The following is a 6,134-nucleotide window of genomic DNA, read 5'->3' as shown; positions in this document are numbered from 1 at the left end:
GGTAATGTTGAAAACAGTGGGAAACTTAAATGCCAATCAATTGACAAATGGCAATGGGTGCATGTATATGCACTAAACTCAAAAGATATATATTATGTTTTGTCATGAAAAAAATCAAGGTGGTATATGACAAAATTCCCTTTAAAAGTATATACATATGTGTGTGAAATTTTGTCTATATAACACACATAGGCTAATATATGTGTAAATCATCAAAGCTGCAAGTTTATGTATCAAACTGCTAACAATAATTATTTCTGAAGGTTGTGATAGGAGAGATGGGTAGAGGGGGGCGGATTTTTCACTTTGGACTTTATATATTTCCAAAAAAAGTGATGGAATAGCACGTGGTTTTTAAAATACTTCTCTCTCGTGATTTTCTACAGTTTTCAAATTAGATGAAATATTTTCAAAACAAGTCATGGAGCTTAAGTGTTATAATAAGGAGATGAGACCCAAGCTGTGAGGGTCAGTTAGAGCAGATGCAATGAATACAGTCTGTTCCAGGGAGAAGTATGTCTTCAAGTAGAACTCTGGATATTGTGTTTCTTATGAGGCAATACAAGTCTCCTCCTTTAAATATTGTCCTGGTAGGGCTTAAGCTTCATTTGGAAGCTTCACCTCTTTTAAGGTTCATTTCCCTATTGTCCAATTCACCTCTGTGTCATTCCCACGTATAAACTTGTTGCCTTTGTATGATGCATGAGGAGACCTTGTCTAATATGTTGTCTTTCACACTATGAGTTGTGACATATTCCTGGGTTGTAGAATCAGTGTAGTGCGTCTTGTCCAGCATGTCTTAGAAAATAAAACTAGGATGGAACAGAGAGTATCATGTATAATAAGATGCCTTATTATTTCATGGAACCTTGGCTTTAGGTGTGTGTATATGTGTGGTAGATTGAGATGTAAAATGTATTTCTCATTGTGAGTCAATGACAAAATGCTTAAAAGCCACTGGTCTAAACACAAGTCTAGAAATAACCAACAGTATCATCTTGTGGAGCCTCTGCAGCTCCTGTGACCTGTCAGTTTCTTTGAGAGATGTCCAAGTCAGGACTTCATGCCAGCAAATAGCAAATTTCATTATTTAGATTTCTACCATTATAACTAAGTGATTTCAGATATTGAAGGCTTTCCTTCTTTTTTCCATCTTGTGATGACTACTTTAAAACTGCATAGATTTTTTGAAAGGACTTACACTTTGATGTTGTGCCTGTCAAAATAAGGTACATGACAGTGTGTTAGGTAGTCCTCAAAACCATGGAAAAAACAAATTTTAAGTAAAACAAGCATAGTCGCATTATGAAAGACTACAAAGGTCATATGGATTTGTAAGATAATATACAAGACTTCAAAGTTCTTTCTTTCCTGCAGTAATCACTGTGGGTGATCTGCCCTGAAATCCCAAGGGCACCCATTCAACTCTCCTGCCCTCAAGAACACTTCAGTGGAAAAGCCTGCTGTAAGCCATTGTGAGCCAGACTCATAATTAGCAAGTGACACCACTGCAGAAATTCATCGACACTTAATTGAGAAAGGAAAGAGGTCATGGGATAAGAGTTGTGAAGGTAATAACTTTTGGCTACACTGGGCAATTTTGTTTTCAAGGAACAGAGATTCACTCAGATCATCTCAATTACTAGAGATTTATTATAGAGATAAACAGAATTAACAATAAAAATAATAACAGCTACAGGAATATCATGGGGAAACAAGAATAGCCTTGTACCTTAAAATGGAGCCTCACTGCCACTTAAACTGTCATCTTGGATCCAGGAAGCAAGTGATCAGGTATTTCTTGTGGCCTCTACAGAAAAGGTGACAAAGTTCTGTGTCTCTGCTTCTCTGAGCTGCCAACCAACTGCCTGATCTCAGGTTGTATTTTTTTGGTTTGTGCTTTGTTGTGTCTTCTTTACCAAGTGTATCTCATAGTATCTACTGTTTCTGTCTCTGCCGCCTGCCTATTTCTAACAATGACTGACTTTCTGCCTGCTCAGTTCATATTCCCAGAGAGAATTTCTGAGTGGTCTAGCTAATAAGGATACTTCCTGCCACCAGCTGAGCATGTACACACTCTGGAGCCAGATAGCCTGTTTCAAAGCCCAGCTTTACTGAGTACTGGACATTTGACCTTGGGCAACTGATTTAAATTTCTGTTCCTCAGCTTCCTTACCTATATAATGGTGTCTATCCCATAGAATGGTTGAAGAGTCGATGTGTGATAAGTACTTTTAGCTCTCATTAAGTACTGGTACTCAAGTAGAGCTTTTGCAGCAGTGTTTCTCAGTTCTTGAGATAACCTATAGGAATGGCCAGTATGCTGGGGCCACAGTATACAGACATGATTTCCTAACTTCATATGAATAAGTATCTACTGTACGCCAAGCCCAGCAATGATGCTTTCATGCTTGTAGGGAAACACAATGAAGAAAAGCGGTGTGGGGGGGGGACATGGGTACTTGAGCAATGGCAGTGATAGAATCTCATGGAGGGTATAGCACTTGAGCTGTGACCCAGGTGACAGAGGAACTTGTATCAGACAGTTCTCTCTGCCAAGTTTTGTTCATCTCTCCGGTTGGCCTTCTTAGACAAGTCTAAGATCATCCTACCCTAGCTCTCTCTTGTGTGCCTAAGGCTGCTTCATGGAAACTCGCATTCTTTGCACTGATGTGGCCCAGGCCAACCACAGTGCAGCACAACTCTTCTGTGCTTTACTGCCGAAGCAGCAAGCCCAGACCACCCCTTGCTGTGTCATGATTCACCCAGAAGTCAGATGCCGGTGATATGTACACTACACTCCCAAAGGCCTCCACAGTTGTCATTTTGCTTGTTTGTTTGGAATGTGTTATAGTAGAGGAAAGATGGATGGCTAGATTTTCACAAGCCCTGCCAATTAGTAGGGATTCACGTTTTTCTTTCCCATTAATAACAGCTGTTGATACTATTTTAAACAGCACAGTGAGTGAGCCTCACTAGCAAATTCAGAAATACATCTGTCTCCAATCTTTAAAATTAAGAGCCACAAAACTGACTTGGCAAAGTAGAGGGGTCTGTTTCACTACTTGTTAATCCTTTCAGCCATAAATTGGTATGAATCAATTCTATATAGTATTACCTATGAAGGTGAAGGAAATAAAAACAGGGGAACCGAGAAGAGGACTAATATTGAGGGCCTTCTATGTAATTTTTTTTATATGTATTATCAGCTCTAATTCTCAAAACTATTCAATGAGATGCATATTATTACCCCCACTTTTACAGAGGAAGATAGAGGTATTTGTACATGGAGATATACAACTATAAGATGGTCAGATATGTTTTCCCCTCTATGAAGAAGTAAGGACAAGTCTTGCTAATCGGATAACTGATCACATTATAACTCCTTTCAAGGCAAACAAGAGTCTGTTCTTGGTAGCGTGGGTGGAGGGAGGGCACATTCCTTTGTATGCTTGTCTTTTCCCTTTCATCTTTTTATTTAATTTTTTTAAACCAATCCTTCAACTTGGAAAGAAAAAAATTTCCCTTCCTGTTGAAATAAATAACAAATCTGGGGTTTTAGCTACCTGATGTTCTTTGAAATGTCAATTTCAAGGGAGAAAATTAGTGTTGGAGAGCCTGGGACTAAATTTCAACTGTGCCTTTCTAAATTGTGCATGCAAATGGACAATTAGACCTGCGATGGGTAATTGCATGCCTAAGTGAACCCTTCCACAAATAGTTTAGAAGCTGATTTTGAAGGTTGAATTTGTAGCAGTCCTTATAAATTTCCTCTCCTGCTGGAAAAACCTATGGAAGCTCATCCTTAACTATAATAGGGGAACACCTCTCTATTCCAGACACTTCCCAGCAAAAAAAAAAAAAAAAAAAAAAGTCATTTGAGGAGGTGAGAATAGAGTCATTAGTATTAGTAAGCCATTTATCCATCCAGAAATAATACTGTTAGTATTTTATCCTTATCTTTCTCAACTTATTAATATATTCCTAAAATAGTCATATATTTAATACCGTAATATACTTTTTCACATTTAATAATATATTCTATAATGCCTATTCTTCCGTAATTTTTTTATCACCTTCATGTTTTTCCATTTTAACATATTACAATGTATGGAACTGGCATTCAAGTATTTCATGTTAGGTTATTTCTTAACTGGCTGTATTATAAAATACATTATTATAAAAATGCAGTGGTAAACATTAAGGCCCATTGTTTTTTACATAATTCACTAATTATTTCTTCAAATCACTTCCCCCTCATGCAATTCTGAATAGTATCATTCTTTTTGACTCTTGTCATAATAGGTGGAAACTAACTCTTTTTTCCTTATTGTTTTCATTCATATTTTATTTTTATTTTTTTTATTATTATTTTTTTTTTGCCTGTTGAATGGAATGGGGATTTAATAAATTGCACTACTGAAGAAAATAACACAGTGAGTCTCATCACAGCTAATATCCTTATGCAATCTAGTTGTGAAATGAATGTTTATAATGCTTCAAACAGTTTAGACCTGAAGTTTGATACCACACCTTCATTATTTGTACATTCCTCAGTAAGATTATCTACAGTATTAGCAACCATTCAAAGAACAAACCATTGAGTAAAACCACATTGATTTAAGGCTCAATCAAGTAATATGGAGCCCCAAACTAAATGGTTAAATGTGTGAACTACTTGTACTGACATCTATTATTTGATTCTCTCGTGACTATTAAGTTGGTTCTTAGCAAATAAACCCTTTAAAGGCAAAATTCACCTCATTTGAGTTTGACCCAGAAGTTCAACAACAATCATGAAGTCCACAGTCTTATTGGCAAAACTGATATACAGTGTCTCTAAGTCACTATGCTCAAGGTTAAGAGCGATGCATATTCCATCTTTACATTTACTGGAATTTTACATGTTCAGTCCATGATTTTAAATCTCTAGGTTTTCATTCCTCCAAACTGTCTGAAGACACAGTGTGCCACAGACTTAAGACTTCTGTTTCTCCCTCTATTTTCTTCAAACAGAAACACTTCTCAAGTGTCTACATGTCCCAGAAGGGGAATTTTTCGGAGGTGGCCACTTCTTCGGAATAGTCCGACGCCATCAGGCCTCTGAAGCAAGGGGAGGGGGAAGAGAAAAAAGCTGAAACACAAGGTTCACCTGGTAAGTTTTACATTAACCATTACAAGCTGGATGGTATAAGAATGTGGCTTTTTGGCTCAAAAAATCTGAGTCTTGGCGTGGAAACGAGTACTTGGCTGTCCCACCACAGCTTTCTTGTAGTGGGACTGTCAGGGAAGTCTTGACTGGGGAGTATGATTTGTTCACCCATCAGGCGTAAACTTCCAGGCCCTCAGTTCATTTTGGGCTTGTTCCAGTTTGCCTGTAGTCTGTTCCAGTTCACCTTTCATTTTTAGGAAAAACAAGTTGATCGCTGGGTCTACCATTGTTGATCTCAGTTGGGCAACGCTAGGCACTGGACTTGCTTGAGGTACTGGATTTGAGAAGTACACTCTTGCAGCTCTTGCTCCTTGGTTGCTAGTCGCGTTACAAGAATGTTTTCCCTTCGTGCAGACTCTTGCTGTTGCTGCTTTCATTTTTCTTCAGATTCCCTTAAGCCAGTTACATCATTAGAGTTAAGATCTGTGTACCTGCCCTCCAGAGCTTGCACATATGCTTCATATTGTTTCCACCTGAGAATTAATTCATCTCGTGCCATACTTTGGAGTCTGTTTCACTCAGTCGAACCTTTTTAGGAAGAGGTTCCTCGTTGGTCATCTTGAATCCTCTCCTGACAGAGGCCGCGCCGGCGCCGCCCAGTCACATAGGCTGACCCCGCGCTACCCGCTCGCTGCCCGGGCCGCCCGACCCCGCTGCCGCCGGCCCCCGCGCTCCTCCTCCCGCCACAGCCCCGGCTCTCCCCTTTATTTGCAGGTCTCGCTGCCACAAAATGGCACCGAGGGAGGATCATTCACATTTTAGGTTGTGGTCAACAGCTTGCAAAGGCCAGTCTTTCTTCCCCAGCTCAGCACTTATATGAATGATCTTCCTGTCCTTTCAAGGGTGCTTTCCCTCTTTTTTCCAGCAAGATCCATTAACTCCCTGTAAAATTACTATGCCATGGAACACAGTAGAAAATACT

General features: G+C 39.1%; 1 pseudogene; it reads right to left on the bottom strand.

Annotated features, from left to right (window-relative positions):
* Nucleotides 1-5,238: 5,238 nt before the first annotated feature.
* LOC132525319 (pre-mRNA-splicing regulator WTAP-like) lies at nucleotides 5,239-5,931 on the bottom strand (annotated as a pseudogene).
* Nucleotides 5,932-6,134: the final 203 nt, after the last annotated feature.

This window comes from Lagenorhynchus albirostris, chromosome 9, assembly GCF_949774975.1.
Source record: "Lagenorhynchus albirostris chromosome 9, mLagAlb1.1, whole genome shotgun sequence".
NCBI classification, from domain to species: domain Eukaryota; kingdom Metazoa; phylum Chordata; class Mammalia; order Artiodactyla; family Delphinidae; genus Lagenorhynchus; species Lagenorhynchus albirostris.
Note: the sequence above shows the minus strand (reverse complement) of the source record. Positions and strands in the feature narration are given on the sequence as shown.